Source organism: Vicugna pacos, chromosome 7 (assembly GCF_048564905.1).
Source record: "Vicugna pacos chromosome 7, VicPac4, whole genome shotgun sequence".
Taxonomy (NCBI): Eukaryota; Metazoa; Chordata; class Mammalia; order Artiodactyla; family Camelidae; genus Vicugna; species Vicugna pacos.
In genome coordinates, this window is record NC_132993.1 from 42691286 (window position 1) to 42703556 (window position 12271).

The following is a 12271-nucleotide window of genomic DNA, read 5'->3' on the forward strand; positions in this document are numbered from 1 at the left end:
GAAGACTAAAAGGAAGTACAGCAAAAGCACAAAAACTGTCAGGATAGTTAATTATAGGTAACTTTTATTTTCTGTGATTTTATAGATTTTCCACTTTTTCTACAGTTACATCAGTTTTTAATTATGAACAAAACTCCACAAATGTTACTATTTTTTAAAAGATTTTCCTGCTCTATTTAGTGTTAGAACCTGTGGCGACACCTTGTCAGCAGGTAGGAGCAGATGTTGGGGTTAAACCATCTTATTACGGCATAATTTGCCCACTTGTTTGGATCATCAGGGTGAGGTGGTGCCGACTGCCTTCTTTTGGTAGAAATTTTAAAAGGTTTTGTCTGGAGAAGCAGTTAAGGGCAGTACTGCCCTGGGGTGTATTTGGAACTATGCTTAAGAACTGAGAAGTTGCATAATGCTGAGAAATTAAGATGATAACCCAATTTTCTCAACAAATCCCTGAAAAATATTTTCGTGACAATATTGTGCAATCCTCCCTAAGCACATCCTTAGGTCTTCAAGACTGGATTTCATAGAAAATAGCTGCTAGCAGGCTCTGAGAGCAGTTACCGTTTATTGAGTCTGTCTCATGTCACCTGTCACTTACATTATCTCATTTCATCTTCACAGTCACCAGAGGAGGCAGGGATTGTGATTTATTCCTATTTTATTAGTGAGGAAACTGCAACCAAGAGACGTTAATCAGTTTGCCAAAAGTGACCCAGCACAGTAAGCGGCCAAGCCAGATGCCAATCTGCTGTGCCCGCGGCCCTCTGCTGGGTGCATCGTGATGTGGGACCCACGCCTCCAAGAAGCCCGACAACCTCTAGAGAGAGAGGCTCTAACGAGATGAAAAACTAAGCGACGCAGATTCAGGCAACACTTGGGGAGCACAGAGGAAGCAAGAACTGGTCAGATGCCTCAGCCTGGTGCTCAGTGGCCCCTGTTCTCCCACCCTTCCCTCCTCTCCCCCTATTCATGTCCTTGTCCGTCCTATGCCCCCCGTGTTCACACACTCCTGGTTTCAACAGGTGACAGTGCCCTTTCTGCCCATCTCTGCACCTGCTGCTCCCTCCAGCTGCTAACGCTGACCATTACCATTTGTGTGTCCTTAGTATGTGCTGAGTCATCACTTTTACACACGATTTCATTGGTTCTTCACAACCACAACGTGAAAGGAATTATCCCTGCTTTTCAGATGCAGAACGTGAGGGTTTGAGAGCTCGGGGAACGTGCCCAAATGTACAGTTAGGAAGTGACAGGCCTAGGAATTCAGTCCTGTTTTGTCGGACTCCCAGGGCCGTTGGCCTTAACCTGCTGCTGTCAGTGCCTTCATACCTGTCTGTCTGTGCCCCAAACCGCTCGTTCTAAAAGATGAACGCTGCACTCCGTGGAAGCCTCGTGACCACTTCCTCTTGGACTCTGCACTCTCTGGGCTGCACCAGAGCCCCCAAGTGCTTTGGATGCAGTAGACAATACCACATGGGGTTCTGCAGGCTGGAGGATTTCTGGCCTCCATCCTTCATCAGGTAGCTCTTGAGATGCTTGGGAGAGAAATTTAATTTTGGAGTTCCAAGGAACCAGGTTATTTTTCTGTTTCTTCCCTTCCTCTCTTAGACTTCATCAGAGGTAGGTTTGTTGTATTTGAATGCCCTTTTCATTTCACTTTAAAAACAGTCAGTACGTTTCAGTAAGTCTCCTACCTGGAGTCTCAGGTACCAGATAAGAAGAAATGCCCACCCAAGAGTGGCAAGTGCTTGAAAACGGCGACATTTATCAGAGTACCAGCACCAGTGCAGTTGGAGCCCAAATGCCAGTATCACAGTTAAGCTGCTGGACAGTGTACATGTTCCTTGATACAACAGCCACTGCCTTTCCTCACTTTTGTTTCTGTGGTGTGAAAACAGTGAGCTTGTGGTTGAGAAAACATTTGCAGTTTTTTAAATGCTGCAAATGGTAATAGGAATACGCAGGTCTCTTCTGCTCTGGGACCACCTGTGTGTCATGATACTTGTAACCACAAGATGTCAGTGTGGTATCAGCCCTGGGTATCAGGATGAAAACCGCTGCCCTGGGTTTGTAAGTCAGAAGAGGAAGACGCAGTCAAGGAGGTTGGCTCGCTGCTGCAGTGTGAATCCACATGCTGCCTTTCCCCTTAGTTTTCCCTGTGCCGTTTTCCATTGATTCACACCTTATCTGGAGGCTTTTCTGAGTTCTTCCTCTAAATGTAAATACTTCCCTAACTCCTACTTATGCACAGATAACCTCTGGAATCCCCCCTATTTTGGTGTTATCTCAGCACTTTAAAAAAATTGCAAAAGGATGTAAGTAATAACATAGTTTCATCTCTTTCTAAGGAGGGTTTTTAAGTAGTTCAGGATAGGGGGACAATGGTATCTCTAGTATTAGTACTGTTAGGATTTTTTGTTTGTTTTGTTTTTGGTGAAAGCTTAACCTTGAGAGAAGAAAGTAGGAGCTTATGTTAACTGAGCAAAGTAAGCAAGAGAAGAGGAAATTGTGCTCAGGAAAGAACACATGTGCAGAGGCCCTGGTTTGCGCATCACTTTCGTAGAGAGGAGGTATGTTATGGCCATCTTTCTGATGAAGAAGGATGAAATAGCCTTCCCGTGGTCAGTGAGCTAGTAAACTAGTGGCAGAGCCTGGATTTAGACCTGGGTCTGTTTGTCCCCAGAGCCTGTGCCTACCCAAAGACTGGCAATATTACTTAAAAATTTTTTGTTGTTGTTGAGGTATATAGTTCATATACAATATTATAGAAGTTTCAGGTATACAACGTAGTCATTCATATTTTTCAAGATTGTAGTCCATTCATAGTTATTATTGGCAATGTTACTCTTGTTCGACTGTATCATAAAAAAATGAGAAGCCTAGAGAATCCGTACCCACACTGGTCAGCAGATATCTGTTGAGTTCTGATTACACGAAAGATACCATGTTGTAAATAACACAAAGACCTAATACATGTATTCTCTACCCTCAGTAAGCAAAACAAAGTTAAGGAAAGGGACAGGAAAAGACGTGGGCATAGATCAATAGAAAACGATCAGAGGGCAGTGGCATTTCCCGGGAATGAGGGAGGGCAGGGCTCTGGTCCAGGACTAGTTCCACAGCCCTTCTGTGGGCTCTTTATTATATCAGCCTGAAATAAATCTGCTAAATGAAAAGAGTGTTCCTAAGGTTGCCTCTGCCTTGACAGTCTGTGGTTCTAAGATGGAATATGAGAAGGGGGGCTAATCCAAGCTGCCAGAGGTTGCCACGCATGCATGCCTTTGTAACCCAGACGCGGTAAGATTACACTTAATCCTCTCTTTAGGTGGTCTGGTCCAAGGAGGACAGGTGAAAGCAAGATGGGAGGCGTAGCCTGGTATGGCAGGGCTGTTTCCAGTTTCCTGGTCCATGGCTCAGACATGGAGGAGAACAGATTTGAAGCTTCTGAAAAGATTTCATTGGGGAAATAGCAGAGCGCTTCTGGCGTATAACTTCAGCAGTCCTGTGTCAGTGTGAAGAACTTGGCGAGGGTAAACAGAGGAGCCACAGGGATGACTGGACATTTGAAAAATAAGACCTGAGAGGCGAGGTTAGAGAAACAGGGGTTATGTAACCTGGGGCTCCTCGGAGGTGACTTTGGCAGGCTTCTGCGAGAACAGGGCTCTCAGTATCTCAGTACAGAGAGCAGTGACTGACCGTTTGTCCATATTGAGTAAGAACAGGCTCCAGCTGAGCCACGAAAAAAGATTTTAGATTTGATAGGTGAAAAAGTTTTCCCCAGGCAGCAGTTATGAAACACAAAACTCTATCATGGAGAGAAGTTTGTAGAATTTTCTTCTTTTTTCTGTGTTTAAAAGAAAAAAGGATACAGTAGAAACTTTTAATAATTTTGGTGCTGGAGGACAGGCTTAATCTGACATTATAGAATATGTTGTATCCAGCTTCTCCTGTAAGTACTTGGTTTGAGGGGGACATGAGTGGCCAGGGAAATAGCAGGTTTCATGTAACAGTGAATCAAATTAGTTATAATAATGGGAGAGATGACCATGTAATTTTTCTTTGAATCTTTAATACTTTGGAGAGGGAAATGGGGTGCTATTAATAAACCCTGCCACAGTAGGCATAAAATGACATTGTCCCGACAAACTGGGACAGGTGATTACCCTGATTCTGGGATTATCTTGTTAGAGTACTCTTCTGAAAATAAAATCTCTTGTTCTCTCCTGCCTTGGCTTCCCATTGTATATAGAATAAAACCCACACCCCCTACAGTGCCTCACAAGGGCCTGTGAGAGCTAGATCCTGTCCCCTCCCAGCCTCATCCCTGCACTCCCTCCCCCCTCCCAGACTTGCCCCTGCAGTCCTGTCCCTCTCTCAGCCTTACCCCTGTACTCCTTTCCCCCTCCTAGCCTCATTTCTGCACTCCCGCCCCCTCCCAGCCTTACCCCTGCACTCCTGTGCCCCTCCCAGACTCACCTCTGCACTCCCACCCACTCCTACCTTCATTCCTGCACTCCCACCCCCTCCCAGCTTCATTCCTGCACTCCCGCCCCCTCCCAGCCTCATCCCTGCACTACCCTAGTTCCTTGAGCACCTGCAGCACCATCTCCTTCTCCGGGAGCCTCACTCTCACTGTCCCAGCCACACCCCTGTCCTTCCCATTGCCCGGCTGGCTCCTTTCATCCTTTACATCTTGGCTGGAATGTCACCCTCTCAGAAAGGCCCTCCCTGACCTCCTTGCTGGGATTCTCCTTTTCATCTCCCTGCTTGTTCCCTTCAAAGAAATGGTCACAGATTGAAATTATTTCCTGTTGACTTTTCTTTGGCCATCTTCTTCACCGAAATGTGCACATCTTGAGGGCCTGAATCTCATCTGGTTAATTCACTGGTGTCTCGTCAGTGCTGCACTTGTTGCCCAGGAGCCAGGGGTGAGATACGTGGCTAAGTTTCTAAAATAGGAATCACCTGCATTATATAAATTCTTTCATTCAACACACTTGATTAAACATCTATTGGGTGTACAATCCTGGGCTCAAAGAAGCCTGAAACAGCCCCTGTCCTTCTTGAATGTAGGGTATCTAGCTGTAGAGGTAACACAGAAACACTAACCAGGTGAAATAATGGTCTATGCTGTGTGTGCTGGTTAAGGGACCAGAACTGTCTCCCAGCCTCCCTTTCCCTGTTCTTCCTCCGTTTTCTTCCCGATATAGTGTACATAGTAGTATGTATTCGCTTATTTTCTTACTGACCTTTTCCTGTTCCAGGATGTAAAGTCCCCAACAGAAGGGATTTTTCCGTTTTTTGTTCACTGCTCTATGTCTAGTGCCTAGAGTGGTACCTGGCACGTAGTAGGTGTTCAGTGAGTACTTGTGGAGTGAAAGAATGAATGAGGTAAAAATCAGAGAACTACTGGGCTGCACTTAGGACTTAATGGGCCCTTTGGGGATGGGTTGGATTTGACCCCACTGAAGGGTGGAGGGGAAGGGAACAGCCCAGAATGAGATGATGGCAGAGGTATGGGCAAGGAAGAACCAGGTAGGGACACACTGTGGGTCTAGAACACGGCTAGTAAGCTCACAGTTTTACTTCTTTAGCTCCCAAACAATGTCCCCTTGGCCCCCCTGCCCTCATCTTCACTCATTAGGTCTGGGTGAGACCCAAGGCAGAGCTATCTGGAGAAGGCTGGCTGCCACACGCATTCCGTGGTACTGGCGTTCCAGCAGCCGGGCGAAAATAGCCGTCCTCGGGACCATGTGTGCGGTCATGAACGTCCCACTCTTCCAGGGATTAGAGTCTAGTTTCTGGGTTGTCTAGGCCTCTTAGCCCCTGTTTCCTGCGTTCCCATTCTAGCGGGTCCACCACCTGTTTTTAACTCCTTTGTAGGTTGGACAGTGTAAGAAATCAGTGTGTTAGTTTCTCTGACTTCAGGAGCTCTGGGCTGGCACTGGAATCATCTCAGTTAGAGAGGGCACTGGAGCAAGGGGAGTGAGTGAGCTTTACCTCTGACTAAACACAGTCCAGTCTGAAGCAAACAAGAGACATGGGGCAGTACCCGTGTGGCTTGGCCTGAAGACATAGGTGGCCCTCAGTCTGTCCCAGTGCCTTGAAATTCCACTATTCAGTTCCCTCCTGTGGAAGGAGGCTCTTCTTTGTCCTTGTTAAAATGCCTCTGCTCCTTGGAACATCCGAAGGCCGTTCATAGCTCACATGTAAAGGGGTCTAGCTGGGTTTAAGGTTCCATGGGAATGGGAGTATGATGTCATGCGGAAGGTTCTCTGGTGGATGTGATGGGAGAAACAGAGACTGGAGCCTGGAGAGGAGATGCGACCAAGTTCATGTCCTTCACAGTTGTCCTCCAAGGATCATCCTGAGGTGGGGGAAGGTGTCCCTCCGTGGTGACAGAGCCAAAGGTCCAAGGAGGCTCAGACAAAAAGGATCTGTGGCAACTGTTGGATGAGGGTGTGTTTCAGGCCTATTTCCAGCAAAGCATCCTTATCAAAACGAATACCAGTCCCTTTTTGGGTGGGAGTGGGGTGTGAAATGTGTATATATGTGTATTGTTTTCATAGTTACAAATTATATTCTAAATTATGAAATACTTCAAAAATATTTTAAGCATCACAGAAAGTAATGCAACAGACATCAGTGTATCTACCACCTTTAACAGATGTCTCAGAGTATCAGTTCCTTAATTTTTTTTAATATTTTATTTTAGAATAGTTTTACAATTACAGGTAAATTACAGACAGTACAGAGTTAGATATCCCCACACCCAGTTTTCCCTGTTATTAACATCTCACATTAGTATAGTATCTGTCACAATTACAAACCAAATTGATAATTAAAGTTCATACTTTATTCAGATCTTCTTAGTTTTTACCAAATGTCCTTTTTCTGTTCCAGGTTCCCATCCAGGGTACGTACACATTACGTTTGGCCACTGTGTCATTCCATAGAGTCATTAGGTCACTATGGCTGTATGTTCAGCTTTAGAATTTTGGTGTAGGGGTTTCCTCCACCTTTATGCCACTCTTTCCCTCATAACAGGTCTTTTTCAGAAGCCACAATTTCCTGTTTACTTCTCCTCCAGAAACTCCTTGCAGATTAACTGTTTCACAACCCAGAAGTATTCAGTTTTCTGACACCCAGATTTATCACTCCTGGCTGGAATCCAGAGGACTGACAACTAGCTCTGGAGAGAATAGCCCTGCCCAGATCACTGTCACGATTCCATTTGTGCCGCTATTCAGTGGCTCGTGTGATTGGAGGGCAGCGGGAAGGGCCAACAAGAATTCCCTCCTTCCCATTTCTGGGAACCAGTAACCACTACACTCGTGGGAAAACCTGATGTGCTGGGCATTTTCCTTACTCCTTACCTTTGTCTCTTAAGAAAGAAATCTCTTAACTGAGAGCAGTTGAAGAAAGTGCGTATTTTTTTCCCTAAGTAATTCTAGTACAGCATTTGGGTGGCTGTTAGAAGCTTGGATTTGGGTGGCTATTAGGAGCTTGGATTTTAAACTACTGTATTTTTAGAGCTGTAGAATCTAGTGCTTGAGTTGATTTAACAAGCAGCCATGGGTTTGTTTTCTGGCACAAGTCTGCCACTGGTACGCTGGGAAAATTTGGTCTTGGGCCTATTTCTAGGAAAATGTTCTGTAATTTTTACTCAGACCTTGATGCAGACTATTGTTCTTGCTGGCCACGCCTTAATTCTGAATGGTTGTGAGCACATGATGGATGATTCAGATACTTAAGCCATGAAAATTAAAGAGCCCCAGTGGAGCTGAGAGTACAGAGGGGTGGTTTCCTTGGCCCTGGTCTGCGGGAAGCAATCCTTCCCTGTGATATTCCCCACAATATTACTGTCCTTGGCCACACAGTCAGAGACGCCTGCAGCCCCAGTTGTCACGTGTTACTATGTGTCACTGAGTCTAAGATGACTAGGCAGCTTTGGTGGTTTTTAGTGCAGTGGTTCTGGAAGCATTTGCATCACCTGGGAACCTGTTAGAAATGCATATTCTTGGGGGTGGGGCCCAGCAATTGGAGTCGTAACAGGCCCTTCCCTTGATTCTGATGCATATCCAGCTTGAAAAGAACTGTTAATGTATATCCCATGCTGAATGCCCCTCCTATCTTTACCCCACTTTCTTCTCCAATCATTGGACAACATTTTTTGTTGATTCAATTAATTTTTAGTGAGCAGGCGCTGTGCTAGGTGCCAGGGTGGGGCTGAGTTGGGGAGTCAGGGGTGAACGGTCACAGTGCGTGTCCTCCCGGCGCTGCATCAGCAGTGGTTCTCGTATTAGCTTATTAGAATCACCTGAGGAGACTTTACAGCCCCAGGTGCCTTCGCTTAGTGGGTCTTTCGTCCCAGAGCAATTAAATCAGAATTGCTGGGGCAGTACCCAGGTGTAAACTAGTTTATAAAGCTCCCAGGGAGAACCGTGGCCTGATGGGAGACAACGCCGGCCGGGCGGTTTCAGAGCTGTGAGGTGAGTGTGCAGATGTGGGTAACTAGAGGGTGCACTGGGAGCAGATGAGGGGGTCACCTTGCCCAGGCTGGGGTTGGGAGTGATAAAGGAAGGGACATACCTGCAAAGTTTTTCTCAAAGTTGTATTTAAAAGAAGGTAAAAACATGGTATAAAGAGGGATCCACATGTGATGTCAAACCAAGCTGTAGAGGAGAATCTCAGGAGGCTTGCTCTCTCCTACAGTGCCTGTATTTCACGCTCCCTGTGTGCACCTTAGCTCTCAGTGGCAGTGGACAGCAGAGGGCCCTCAGGGGCCACAGCTGGAGTGGAGGGCATGTCCCCTGGTCCGTGTTCCTTCATTAGAAATGCCTCTTCCGGCTTTGTCCTAGGACTGCTTAGCCACCTTGAGCTCTCAGTGCTTCCCCTGTCTGTTTCCCAGAAGCAACAGCTCAGGAGTAAAACCCACACCCTTCACAGGTCTTCAGTGGCCATCCTGTCAACAACAAATTTTCTTCCCAAGAATTTTTATCTTACTTTCTTTCCATGCTTGAAGAGATTTTTTTTTTGAGAAGTAAAGGAGATGTATATGTAATAAATAGTTCCTTATTCATGTGGCTCCCCACTTTTGATTCAGAAGGTCAGGTGGGGAGATTTAATGTGAAATATTAGCTGTCTTTGCCAATTGCTGTACCCTGTTACCATGCTGTAAGCCAGAAATAGAAGCGACCTGTTTTCAATGACAGATCAAAATTTAGTGCTATGTTGATGGTCCAGAATGAAGATTTTTGACACAGCAAATGAAATTCATACCAGTGCATTTCTGGTTGTGATTTAGCTGACCAAGTAGTTCAGTTATAATTATATTATTTTTACTCCTGGAGATCATTACTCTGAATGAAAAATGCTTCGGTGTCCAGACTATTAAGATGTAGGATGGTGAACATTATTTAAAACAAAATTATTATTATTTTTTCTTTCTGGACTGTTAAACAGCTTTATGAGCATGTGGAGGCTAGAATATGGTTGTTAGCATTTAAAATTAAATGAAAACATGGCAGTTTTTTTTGGTGTAAAAAATACAAACTTGACTGTCAGTTACTGTATGCTGCCTTCTGTGACCCATCTTTTCTGGTCCCTTAAGCCCCTTATAATGTAATGGGGAGACACGTCTGGTAAATACACAGTTGACATAAATCTGAGGATATGAATATTATAAAAGGGCATTGAAGAGAAGGGCTGTGGGGAACAGGCCAGGGTGGGGGTTGTTTATCATTTTATATGCCAGACAATGCTGTTAGGGATTGAAATATCTTTGAAATAGTAAGTGTGGGTTTGATCTGATCTCTGGATCACTCTTTTGTTTTCCATTGGCGAATATTTCCCTGGGCTCTGATTACTAAGGTGTTAGAAGAACTTAAAATGTCCTCTCACCCTTGGCTTTAAAAGGCTGAGTGTTTGTAGGGGACAAAAATGATAGAAACATCCAGCAAACCGAATAGTGTTCTCACTGTAATACCTCCGTCCCTGCCTTTCATATAGAAAATAGAGGCTGATGTTTGTTGCATTTAGAAACCCTTGTGAATAAACATTTTCGAGAGACCAAGTATGAGACGAATGCTGTCTCATCTTTGCTGCACTTTTTCATGCAGTACAATGATGAAATAATTCTGTTGAGCGATGCATTTTAGAACTCAAAAGTTTAAACCAAGACTTCATTAGGAGTCATTGGACTATATCTTTTCAGATAAACTTCCAGTAAACTTCCAAGAGACTGTAATTGAATAGATTTAACCTATATTTATGAAACAGAGAAATCGCTCAGTGATTATCTTTTTTTCTCTTCTCTAAGGATCTTTCTTAAACTCTGCAGGTCTCCTGTCTGTTGACTTGATTAATGAATATTTTGCCCACTAAAATTGGCCATTAATTATTTCCTTGGGTTGCAGCAATAATTACATCTTTCAAGTAAAGTCTAATTAGCATAATAAGCAGAAAATACCCTGCCAGGTGATGTGGGATTGCAGGGAGCTAGTTAGTTACTGCCAGAGATAGCCGGTTTAATGTGGTGAGCTGCCGCTGTCTGGAGCTGGATCCCAGCAGTTCTATTTAGAAGAAATAGACTAGGTCACCCCAGAGTAGAAATTTAGATGAAGTAGCTCTGTAGACCCAGTTAGAAAATACTGCCTCCTGGCATATAATTATGATGTCATCTGATAACTAAGAATCCTATTACCTTTCACTCATTTATTGATCCTTTCAGTGATCAGTTACTTGCTAGCCTCTGTGCTAAGTGCTGGGGACAAAGAGAAACAGGGTGCTAGCTTTGGAGAAGCCGCGTCTGTTGGGAACATAATCACTTTAAAGTGTAGTTCATCCTTTTAATAGACGTGTGTACTAAAGCAAATTCTACCAAGTGGGTTCCTGGAGTGCTTTGGAGGGGGAGGTACCCTTCACAGTGGGCTTGGAGGATGAATCTGAGCATGGCTATGGAGAAGTCAGGAGGAGGTGTTCTCAGCTGGGGAAACAGCCTATGTTGCAATGGCTCATCAGCAGAATCCTCTCTTTTCACCCTCTGATTTCCTACTGGTGCTTTCCATTGGCTAAACCTGGCTGGAAAGCCTGGGTAAACTAACTCGGGGCACAGAACGGGGCAGAGGAGGGCAGGCAGTGGATCTGGAGAGGCAAACAGGGTCATCAGAATAATATGGCATGTGAACACGGTATGTGCAGAGAATGAGGAAAAAGTTAGGAGTTGCATGAAGAGAATTAAGATGAATTTGGAGCCAAATTGTAAATGATCCTCTATATTTTACCCAAGTCTTTTATCATATAAACAATAAAGAGTCTTGTGTGGGATCGGCCTTATGCATGATGTTATTGATTTGTAATTTAGCAAGATGTACATTTTTGAAAAATCACCATTTGGGACTCATTAGTGGGTCATAAACTCAATTTAATAGGTTGTCCCAACAATTTTAAAAATGAAATAATATCTGCATTGCATATAGTGAAGTTGAGTAATGTTTGTGAAACCTCTGTGTATTTCTGTGGGGGAGGTGTACTGGTTACAATTTAAAATATATACTGTACTGTGGAAATGCTGAACACGTGGAGCTGGCTAGAGTGTGGAGGTGGATGGCCAGGAGAAGAGGACAGACAGTGTGGCTGTAGACAGCAAATAACATATATGTGTATTTTAAAAGTATATGTTATCTCTGCATTCCTTTTTAAAGCCATTCATTTTTTTTAATATCTATATTATATTGAATCCATGGCTAAAGTATTAAACCTCATCTCCAGTAAGCTAAGAAAATCCATCAGCTTCGCTTCCATTTTCTGAAACTCAGCTGATAGTAATGTTTACCAAATCCCAAAAGTCTCTGGGAAATCCGATGTCTTGTGATGACTTTGATGATGCCTGTTTTACTTAAGCACTATGGAGAGTTTTGCATTTGGTTTGAATGTGTGATAAATCAGTTAAATGTGTTTTGGTTTATAAATTGAAAGTCTTTCCTTTTATCTGTAAAGCAAGTTAATTGATCACGGTGTTTCTAGTTAGTCAGAATGGCTTAAAAAACTCAGCTGACAACTAGCCAAAGAGTTTTCTGTCTCCACTGAAAAGACAGGTGACTCTTTGGAAGAGCAATTAGAGAACTTTCTGATGAAGTTCCTTACTCTTCCTGGAGAAAAGTAATGCCGGTTCATACACAGTCTCAAAGTATCCAGTATGGCAAAGGAAGATGAAATCTAACTCCGGTTACTGTTTTAGTGTAAAGTTTAAGCCTTCTCTTCTTCACAC

At 44.0% G+C, this 12271-nt stretch overlaps 1 protein-coding gene across 16 annotated transcripts in view; it reads left to right on the forward strand.

Moving 5' to 3' along the window:
- JAZF1 (JAZF zinc finger 1) overlaps window positions 1-12271 on the forward strand; it is a 461275-nt gene that overhangs the window by 306120 nt on the left and 142884 nt on the right. For 2 of the 16 annotated variants that reach the window (XM_072964780.1, XM_072964783.1), the window contains exon 1: window positions 6441-6459. The exons of 12 other annotated variants lie outside the window; for them this stretch is intronic. The gene's annotated coding sequence lies outside the window, so the exon portion shown is untranslated. Of the gene's footprint in view, window positions 1-6283; window positions 6373-6440; window positions 6460-7348; window positions 7425-12271 lie in introns of those variants that run through there. 2 more of the 16 variants (XM_072964779.1, XM_072964781.1) reach the window with 2 other exon arrangements.